This window comes from Artemia sp. Qi Xiang Cuo, chromosome 16 (assembly GCF_049724085.1).
Source record: "Artemia sp. Qi Xiang Cuo chromosome 16, ASM4972408v1, whole genome shotgun sequence".
NCBI lineage: Eukaryota > Metazoa > Arthropoda > Branchiopoda > Anostraca > Artemiidae > Artemia > Artemia sp. Qi Xiang Cuo.
Genome location: NC_142809.1, coordinates 50,917,728 through 50,929,414, shown reverse-complemented (window position 1 = coordinate 50,929,414; position 11,687 = coordinate 50,917,728). Strand labels below are relative to the sequence as shown.

The 11,687-nt window shown below is 35.1% G+C and overlaps 1 pseudogene; it reads left to right on the top strand.

Moving 5' to 3' along the window:
• The first annotated feature begins 9,810 nt into the window (after positions 1 to 9,810).
• On the top strand, positions 9,811 to 10,870 carry LOC148943058 (uncharacterized; annotated as a pseudogene).
• Positions 10,871 to 11,687: the final 817 nt, after the last annotated feature.

Sequence of the window (11,687 nt, the reverse complement as noted above, 5' to 3'; positions counted from 1 at the left end):
TTCTCTTAAAACTTTTTAAGAGAAGCCCTTTTTAATTGTCAAAAGTGATTAGGGTGCAAATAGCCCCTGCATCTCCCGAAATACATCCTATGGAAATTTCAAGATATTTTTTATTCAAAATAGTTTAAAGATCATATAACAAGGCCTTTTGGGCTGAAACACGCCCCCAGAACTTTGGGACAAGCATTATAAGTTATGCCCAAGGCGCAAAGGCCAATAAAGTTTTTATGGAAGGGGTGGTTGTATAAGCTTTAATAAGAAACTTTGGCAGAAAAAAAAATTAAGTGGGGTAATTACATGTCACTCAGTTCAAGATTACTTACAATTTATTGAGATGAAACTTTGTTCCAGTAACATAGTAACATCGTTTTTTATTGCTAAATATATGTCGCCCAATTCAAGACAACTTATAATTTATTAAGATGAAACATTGTTTCAGACAAAGCAAATCGAATGCATCTAATACATTGTTTCTCTTGTAGCTATTTTTATCTAATAAATTCCACTTTCTCTTGACATTTTAGTGATTCAAGTTCCTAGAAATAAACTATATTGTTGACCGCCTGTCGCGCAATATTTAATTAAACTGAAATTCATCTCATACTTCTGTGACAGTTTATCTTTTTTGCTTCAAGATTTATTCATTGCAATTAAACATTTGTTGTGGAAAAATATTCTACAAAGTTTATTTCAGATGAGATACATTGTATCTTTAATAGCTATTCTTAATTTGCATTAGCGGGCATTACTTAATTGACTTCTATGGGTTTCACGATTTTAGGTTAGTAGTTTAAGCAGTTCAGTTTTACATACATATTTTTAAATAGAAGGGAAAATTTAAAATATATCTTGCGGTTTTTTGAATTTTGATCACGTTACATATTACCCTTCCCATTTGTCAAGATGTCCCCATCGTTGTGCCTCTAGTTCTCCTCCTTTTGCTCCTTCCTTTCACATTTTGAATTTTGATCAAACAGATTCTAGTGATTTAAGGACTTAATTTTGTTATTATTTTACATTTTCCTTACTACTTCATGATGTTTACATTTTCGAAGCATCACTTAAAGTCCTTTACTAAATCCAGTTTTTGGATTATAATATTACTGATTATATGATTGAAAATATTGATATTGTTTTCCTACACCTAATACTTGAAATACCTTCACCTGATATGCTTATAATTCTACATGATTTAATTCTGTTGCTTATGACATAGCAATTATTCTACTACCTGACATGATACTGATTACTGAAAATACACGTTCACTACTTCTAATACTACATTATACTTCCACCTGACGCTTTACTGATACGATAAGCTATTGAATTCTAAAAGCAGCTTTTTACATCTAACTTGTAACACACAAATATATATGAATTTAAAGCAACTTGTAAAAGAAACGAACTGACACATTATTAAGAGATTTTAACTTGATATCTGGGAGTAGCACTTGAATAATGTCACTTGTTTCATCTGTTTCTTGATATGTTTCTCAATATTCACTAGAGTTAAATGGTAGATACATAAGACTTAACGCTTACTTCGTCATCCTACTTGTCTCTTTAGCACTCATATACTCTGTCACTTTATTTTGGCATCCATTGAATTTATGTCTGAATTGGTTAATTGTTTACGGTTTGTCTTCTTGGGTTTCCATTTTCGGCACTTTATACTCGGGGTAAGAATTTCAAAATGTTTATAGGTTGTATTCCCGTTAATAATTTTTCGTGCTTGGTTTTTTCTTATCATATACGATGGGTTGGTATCAGCTTGTTATAGAACATAACATTCTTCTCTGCGGGTGGATTGAAATTTGATTTAATAGTCTATTTCCGCATCCTGTTGTTGATTTGTTTTCGAGGTACATAATAGTTGAGGGATTAATCCCTGGGATTACTACTTTAATAGTTGGGTTGGGGTCTCTTCTCTGGGCACTTTATTCTAGGGAAAGATTAGATACAGGTACAGTTTATGTTTCCCGTAAAATTGTTCATATTTGGCTCTTCTTTTTATGGACGATGGGCTGTTTTGCGACATCTAATAATAATTACGGTTGGGTGGAAACTTGATTTTAGGGTGTTGTTTCAACATATTATCTTTGATCCGTGGTTTAAGATAAGTAATTGTTGAGGGATTAACCTCCAGAATTATTTTTGGTCCAGGATTTAATGCTTGGAACCATGCCGTCTATAGATATTTACTCGACGGATATTATGCAGTTTTGCGACATGCTTAGGTCGGGGTGGTTTTCTAAATAATTGTCATTAGATATATATGTGGTATTCTGTTTGATGATATTCTTCGTAGCGGTGTTACCTGGTAATAGGTTCTGGTAACCGCGATTATCATCACAATATTGTCTTCAGGGATTTTTCTTGTGAGTACTGGTGGTTGACGAATGATAAAGGTAGATGCTACTATGTTGTATCTGTGTTGAGTTGCTTGTACACTATGATTGACTTCCATTAGATTACTCCAAGTCGTAGAATATGAATACCTAGGCCGAATCATATGTTCTCTGCGAATACATAAAGGAATAGTACATAACTTAATTTAGCATATTATACGGTAACTATTATTTGATGACATAGTTGTAAGTAATCACATTAACGATGTGAAATCAAATAAACAATTTTCAATTTAAAAGAAAACTTCACATAGTTTTGATATAATTCAATAATAATGGGTTACTGTGAGACAGATTCAGTAACCGTTGGAAAAATGCTCAAGTAAAAGGAAAATTAATACAATATAAAAATTTCGACAAAAGTACTAATATATACTTTCAGCACACGTTGCTGCGCTGACTTCATTTTAAGCGTTCTTTAACGCTCAACTAATTCTACATTAAATCTTAACTATTTAATTAAACATGAGGTAGCTCACAAGGTTAAATATGAGGTCTTAGTTTACTATATATTTCATACCTTTATTTTTCACGCACGTCCATGCTGTTTGAGAAACTTATATTTCATCGTCAAAGCCACATAGTTTTACGTAAACGATAATTAGAGATGGGGAATGGACATAGCATGAACGAATGAGGACCTCTATACCCACTCACTTGATAATGTCTACCCTTTTTACTTGGCTTAACGGTTTTCTGGGAGTTCCGGGTTTAGGTTCTGCATCTCATTTGGTTCAATGTGATCTTTCTTTGGGTTTTGCCTCGGCGGTCTAAGAGTTTTTCCATAATTCAGGGTTAACATTCTTATAGTTAGGGAAATCATGAACACGAAACATATGGTCAAGAGTATATTCCACCAAAAATTTGTTGAAAATAGTCCGTATCTATTTTCTACGTATGTTAATCTTTGATCTTCATTAGTGAATAGGTGAATCTGGGAGTCTAGTGCTTCTCTTATTCTTGTAAGCGGTAGAGTTCCCTTTACATTCTCTATTTTAGATCATATTGAGGTTATTACTTCCTCGTTATTAATACTTGGAATGGCGTACGATAAATTGACTGGTTTGAAATTGATTACCTTAGGACTTATTGTATTTGTGCTCCTGGTTATTAATGGTGTTTTACTGTTGTTTCTTTGGTTACCAGTTGGCACCCATGTTTAGGGTTATCGTTCCTAGATCTTGTAATAGTATTTCGGTTCTGTAACTTGGATCAATTCTTTCGGTATTATTATGGCATGATAGGGTTCGAACTGTTTCTTTTGGAACAGAAAACAGCCACAGATCATTTCTAAGATGAATGAATACTTCTTGTTTGGTACTTCCTATTAAAGCTTCACAAGAATTAGGGATTTCTTCCTGTTGGGTCTCTTTTGAAATATATCTAACATACAAGATCCGGGTTTGACGTTGTAAATGGGCAAAGTTAGCTGACATACTAGATTTTTGAATGATACACATTCCTTTTGGTCCAGTGGGTTAGCCAAAGCATATTTTCTTCTGTCTTGGTCAACGAGCAAGTATTCTGCTTTGGGCGTAATAGTCATGAATGAATTAGTCTTTCCTATATTAGCTTGAAATGTAGAATTTTTATATAAGTCATATATAGATTGCTGATTTATTAATGGAATTGTTACTACTGCGAACAATTGTTCATTTATCTCTGTGGTGTGATCCTTCGTTTTGTGTAATAATGGAATAGGTTCGCCACTTCGGGCTCTGCAGGTAAATGCAATCCAAACGTTAGATGCGTATTTATTTCTTCCAAAATACTTTTTACGTTAGAAGGATCTACTAAGTCGTGGATAACGTTCCTCCGGTAAGGGCAAATAGACCGAATTCAAATTTGCTAACATCTGTTGCTGGGTTAAGCAACGACATAGTCACTATGTCAAGTGACACAATGGTGAGGCTCTTGTCCGTTATCACACGGTCCACCTCGTTCTTCAAGTAATTCATTATATTAACTGTCTTTGAGATTTTCTTTGCAATTGCTTCAATTTTTTCTCTTTGATAATTGCCTATACTGGCTTGTATTTTTTGGACACGCAAGGTCACGTTCATGGCGTTATTTAGTTTCCTTACATTTGTTCTTAGGACATCCAAGTCTTCTTCTGTTGATAACCAAAATAGGCGAGACGTGAGTTCTCTGACAATTGGAATAAGACTAGTAGATCTGCGGTATATGCTTTTTCGAAAAAATACTTCGAAGATTCTCGTTGTAATTTGTTTGTACAAGATCTTTCAAGATCGTTTGTAAGATCTGCGGTATATACTTTTTCGAAAAAATACTTCGAAGATTCTCGTTGTGCTTTCGTTGTACTCGTTGTACTTTAATTTTTGTATTTCTGTATTGAACAATTCGAATAAGGCTTGTAGTCTCTGCCTATACAATATTAAGAAGGATTGGTGGATTGATACTTTTAGGGCGTTTTTCTCATTTAGATCAGGTAACGGTTCGATATTGTCTTTAATTGGCTCGTCGGCCACGGCTAGTTTGGCACACATATATTTGCCGTCTACTGTCCAACATTTCTCGGGTAAGTATTCTTCTTTTATCTTATTTTCGGAATTTTTCTTCTTGCTATTGTCACTGTACTGTTGAACTAATATAGTTTGTGTCTCAGTATGGATTATTGGGATTCTTGCTCTATGATATATAAGGACTTTGCCAAAAGAATTAGCATATGTGAATGTCGTACCTATGGTCCATACCCACATTGTAAATGGCGTTGGTTTTCGATGTTTTAAGGTAATTAACTTTCTTGGTGATGGTTTATCGAGTTTGATTAGGTCCGAGACTGTATTTGTTGTCGTTTCCGATATTGAGGACTGTATTTCTTTTGCTAGTGTCCCGGGTATATGTGTGGTTGTCGTGGTATCTTTTTCGCTTTCCTTTGTAGGGCTCGTATATTCATGGTCTATTAGGGGGGTTGAGTATTTTTTCGTTGATTTGTCAAACCTTTTTAGGTTAGCATCTTGTATTCTTTGTGGTTTGTTGATATTTTCCTTTTTCCCCTTCGGTGGTATCTGTTTGGTAATGTTGTTTGCGATGTGATCTTGCCACAGTTGTTTAAGGTATGTCCATATGCTTGGCAATTCATTTAACATGGCGTAATTCCCATCATAGTTTGTTTTTCCTGGGTGTAGATACGTGAGGATTTTTGGTGGATTTTATTGTTGTAAGTTCACTTAGTGAATTTCCAATTTTACTTAAAGCTCTTCTTTTTCAGCTTTCTCTGTTGTTGGTTCCTAGAGCCATACCAATTTCTGCCATTTTCTTGTCAGTCATCTATTATAAATTTTGATTTTAGTTTAGGAATAATGGGGAGGGGGTCTCCTTTCTTCTCCTTATTATGCATGTCCTTAGTCGATTGCAGGCTCATATCTGATTTTAAGAATTGAAATATAGAGCTCTAGAGTTTGTTAGTATTTTTCTCTGATCTCATTACTTGTTGGAACAAGGGCTGAAATGGTTTGAGATCTGCTTCATAAATATTTTCCAGGCATTATGGCTTGCTAGCAACGAACTCTCATGTTTGAAAATTATTCCATGTTTTAGAATATCTTTGGCTGCGGCGTGAACAATGAAGATTATCATGATATTCGTTAGTCGCATCTTTTTGTTTGTTCTAGAATTAATTCATCATTAATTATAATGTGGATAACAAAAATTTGTAGTTTTATGGCCGCTTTTCGAACAGCAATTTAGATTATTATTGCATGGGCTATTTGACTCGATAAGGGAAATCGACAAATGAAATTAAAGTCTTGTATTTGTAGTTTTGAACTAGGTCTTTAATATCTGAATTAATTAATATTTTATTCTACTTTTCATTCTTGATTGTCAATTTATAAGGAACAGTATATATCTTGGGATTTTTGCTTGTTGACTTATAGAGTATTCAACATACTAATACACTATTAGCCTATTCATATTATGCACTTTCACATAAGAAATAATCACTCTAGATACACTACGCTAGATAGTAAGGTGACCTTGGGGACGGTCATCATTAGGTTGTTGAAAAGGGTGATTAAACTAAAGGTATTATCAGTTAGATCGTTTGTTCGTGAAATTTTTGGTTTTTAATTTTTTGACGAAACAGTAATTAAATTGTTCTTGGGAACTGATATTTTGGTTGAGGTTTTTTTTGACAGGACTATTTATACAAACAACTTCTTCAACGGATATCGGCTTTTAGTTTTAATATGGGTGCATCGTTTGGTAACACCGCCTTTGAACCTAACGATGTTAATATATTGGTAAGTCGGTAGTTTTCCCATGATGATACATTTGAACTGAGAAATTTGAGTTCGAATACTACGTTCCTTTCATGATTTTGTCCTTATTCAAGTGCATTAAATATACTAACAATCGGTTTGGGAGGCGCAGACCTTCCAATGTAGCGGTTATGTCACTCTTTCGCATACTTTGTCGAATGACTTTGCGGCACAATTCAAAAGTTTTCTCCCTTTAGAAGATGTCTTCGGTCTATTAGAATAGAGAGAAATATAAGTGGCCAAATTGTGGTGACACCATTATCGTCCTGATCATACCAAAAGGTTCTTTGCAATAAAATCAGATATTAGGGCATACTTTGCCATCGGGATTGTTTGTATTACAATTTGGAATGCTAAGTTGGCGCTTAGCCTGGTATATTCAAGTGTTCTTGTCATCACACGAACACTAAAATTGAAAAAAACTAAGCTTGCCCTTAATCATAGGATTATTCTGTCTTCCAAGGTTTTCCTCGAAGATTTTAAAAGAAAATGTATCGTGGGACCTTCAAGATCTTCAACTGTTTTGATTAGAACCCATTGTCTTAAGGATTTATTAATATCATCCATGCTATGTCTTTTCTCGAGTTTCCATGAGGTTTCAATCGCTGAGTTACGATTACTTAATTGTAGGTTCCTTAGGGATCTTACCATGTTTATCTTTCTTTTAGATTGTTATTTTCTATTGGTTGTAAGTTAGCATTAGCAACATACCATTTAAGTCATCACTTTCGATGTCGTACTGAACTCTTGGTTGACGATTACTTGCGTACCGGTATCTGTAAATGTGTTATTTTAAAATTTGTTGCTGTAATCATTTATTGCATTCAAAGGGACTCTTATTTGTTAAGTTATCAGGGGTGAAAGGTGAAAAATTAGAATTTTCTGTTATTTTTCTTTTTCTTGTTCTTTTTACTCTTATGGGCATCTCTTTTTCTTTGGTACACCTTGTTACGTTTCACGAATAGACTACTCCCTCGAGCCTTTTACTCTTCAGACTCCGGGTCAAATAAGAACTGTTTATAGTGCCTGATCTCTAGTAAAGGATGTTGAACACCGTCATACTTTACGCATTCCGGGTTCTTTTCAAGTTCATTGCAAATAATGGGGGCACGGCATTTTTCCAATTGTAAAAGGTCTGTTTGGGTAATACCCTTACAGAAAAAGTATTTTATTTCTATGGTTAATTGCAAACAACCAAGTTGTTTTGCGTTTCTTTTTCTGTATCTAGTTGTTACTTCTCCTCTAGCCGGACGATATTTAGGTGAATTAGCGAGTGCCAATCCGTACCTGTAAGTATGGGGGGCATAACCTTTGAGATTGTAAGTGAGATCCCAGCTCTCTGCGAATATCTCGCTTCCATCCTCGTCTACAACCAACAAGGCCGCGGCATATATTACGTTTTCCTTTGCGTTTACTATTGTGATGAACTCTGTGTCGATAATCGCCCTTCGAACAGGTTTCAGTTCTGTAGCAGAGGGGATGTTCGGTTCTGTTGTCATGATCTGAAACAATTACGTAATAGCTATAAAACTTTTAATTTAATAATAGTTATCAGTTGGTAACAGGTGACCAAAGAAGACAGAATACATCTACGGTGAACAGTGACACAGTAATCTAAGAATTAATTTGTGTTAATTAATCAGTTTTGTATTGTTTGGATAAAATAAATTTGAGGCGAAAACGGTTATTCTACATTATTTATTATAAAATGGCAATGCCCCGGGGAACATTCAGCAGCTATAGGAAGCAACCATCGTCATCGGGTCAAATATTTAAGGATGGTATTTCCTACTTCCCAGAGTTGCAGCTTGGAATAAATTCTCGAGAAGGAACCATTCTTTACTAAGGAAAATATTATGGAAAAGATGTAGCCGTAAAACAAGTGTCTTCTAAAACAGCTCTCTCATCCCACAGAGAGATATTCATCATAAGATGGTCCGACCATCCCAACGTTTTAAGGTTACTGTATACTGTCTGGGATGGCAGCTTTCGCTATTTTGCTTTTGAACTATGCAAAATTAGCCTAAAATCATAAATTGAACATCAGAAAAGGTCCAAACGATCTTTTTTGCACTCCTATTATGCATCAAGACATGTTTGTAGGAGGGAAACAATGGAATGGGTTACATTCATAGCCTAGACCTAGCCCATGGATCTATTAGACCAGGAAATATACTACTCTCATATAACAACTATCGGGGACCGATAAAGACCATACTGTCAGACTTTGGTCTCAGCAAATCCCCAAATGATAAGCCAGAAAGAATGATGAGCCAGCTTGCAGCTGAGACTTTGGACGTGTTTGACATGGGTCGTGTCATTTTCTATACTCCTACAGAAGAACCCTCTCTCCTTGACCAGACTACAACAAGAAATAACCGTCAGTTTGTTGTAGATGTTTTGTCACAAAAGAAGTTTGATGGCACGGCCCAGTGCCTTCTTAGATACATGTTGACTGGGGAAGAACAACCAAGTGCCAAAAAAAAATCTAAAGACACCCTATGTTTTGGACATAAGAAAAACCTTGGATTTCTTTCAGGCTACTTCGGATCGATTGGACTTGATCAGCAACAGAGGGGCAAGCGACTGTATCCTGTTGCCGAAATACTGGAAAGCCGAAAACCTGCTGCCCTTGCTGGAAACTGGCTGTCAAATCTCGATAGGGGGCTACATGTTTTGGTCTTTTTCATTGAGTCTAGTTTCAGGAAATTATGATTCCAGAAGAAATAGTTATATTACCCTGAAGTCCTTATTACAATCCTTATTACAATCTCTAAAAATAGCCTATAAATAAAATTTTGGCATGATAAATGAAAATCATAAATGTGAACTGTAACAAACACAACCCCTTATGGTATTTTCTCAGAAACTTTGTTCAACTACCTGCCTCTAACCTTTCTCTTTTGAAGACACTAGCCTTTCATGAACTTAAAATTCACCATTTAAATGATGATTTGAAAGATAATGCAGCAGTTTTTTAGGTAGAGCACACCTAAAAAATCTAGTGTGAGGGGTATATATAGGAGTTTATAGGAATTCTGAATTACAGACAGAATTTTCTTGAAAATGGGTGTTGAATCTAAATGATATTTACATAACTGGAATTGCCATTGCCAATAATGTCACACAGTAAAATTATTACAGGTAAGTATGTTTCAAAAATTGGTGTTAAACTTTGGTGAATCTCCTGAGAAGTTTTAAGTCTTTGCACTTAAAAAACTACTGTACAGTTAAGTTTAAGCAAAATGGAAATTTATAAGTGTTATTTTTCTCTGGAAACCAAGGACTTTGTCCTTCTGTTCAATTCTTAACGAGGCTAGCAATTTTTACTTCTAAATATCTGTTATAAGACCTGCCACTCCTTCCAAACCAACAGCCATGATATTGGATTTATTGGGTAATCTATCCCAATTCAGTAGTATGTAAACGCTGCTTTGGTATATACCGACTGCGTCTGACTACTAATAATCAACTTGCTTTATGATTGATCCTTTTTTTTAGGGAAAGAGAGTTTATCAACATCCAAGACAAAGCTAAAGTGGGACCATGACAGCACCATTGCCCTGATAGGCATCTGTCAAGAAAGGGAGAAAGCAGAGAAAATTACCAGTAATTTGAAGTTTTGGCAAGGGGTGATGGGAAGAATGCATGAAAATGGTCATCAATTTACAGCATTGCAATGCAAAAAAAAATATGAAAATCTTAAAAATCAATACAAAATTCAAAAAGATAAAGCTGGGACAAGTGGTGAGGGAAATATAAAATGAGAGTTCTACAAAATAATACAGGACTTTGTTGGAGACTGACCAGAGATAGAGCCAGTTGCTGTTGTCGATGGGACAGGAAGAGTTGTGTTAAAAGACAGTGCAATAATATTTTCAGAAAATATTCCCTCACCTGTCCCTGCTGCAGCTGAACTTTCAACTGAATCTGCTGTCCAAGACAGACAATTCATGCTCTTCTCAAGAAGCACCCAGACTCAATAAGAGGAAGAGAGATAAAAGTGATTCATCGCTACCCAAAAATAAAATTGTCTCAAAACCTGATGTGCCAGAGGCAATATTGCAAATGAACGCAGATGCCAATAAGCGTCATGAGGAACATATTTTGCGGCAGGACTTGGCATTAGAAAACAACACCGCACTTGAATTACTTCAATAGCTAATTGATAAATTTTAATTAATTATTTTTGTTTTTTTAATTAATGTAAATAATAAATGAACTTAAATAGATTAAACCTTTCAATATTATCTGAACAGGGAATAGTAAATAATCACAGCATAGGAATTTTATTTGAGTTTCATTTCATTTATTATATACCCAGGACAACAAAAACGAAATCTTACTGTTACTGTACTGTTACTGCTAAAGTAACAAGGACAGTAAGAACAAAATCTCACTGTTACTGTACTATTACTGAAATGTACTGTTACTTTTAAAGTACCAAGGACAGCAAAAACCAAATCTTACTGTTACTGTTAATGTACTGTTACTGTTAAAGTAACAAAGACAGCGAAAACCAAATCTAACTGTTAGTGTACTGTTGCTGTTAAAGTAATACGGACAGTGAGAACGAAATCTCACTGTTACTGTACTATTACTGAAATGTACTGTTACCATTAAAGTACCAAGGGCAGCAAAATTGATATTTTACTGTTAGTGTAGGGGAGAACGGGGCGAAATTGGTCAGGGGCGAACTTGGACGTCGAACCTGACATCTAGCCTATTGCTTCTATCGATTAACAAAAAATAGGGTAGATGGGGCTTATGTATGTCTACGTTGGCCGGAAGTTTGAAATCTAACGGAACTGTTAGCACCAGGATAAGAGGTAAGAAAGTTTTTGGATGCTTAAAAAAATCTGGGAGTCGCAACATCAGCTCGATTTGCGGTAACAAAAGGTGGTAGTTTTTCTTTGTTGTTGATGTTATACAGTTGCTAGATACATCCTCTATCTATGCCCTGAGTTTGATTTGTCTATTCCGAGTACTTTTTTTT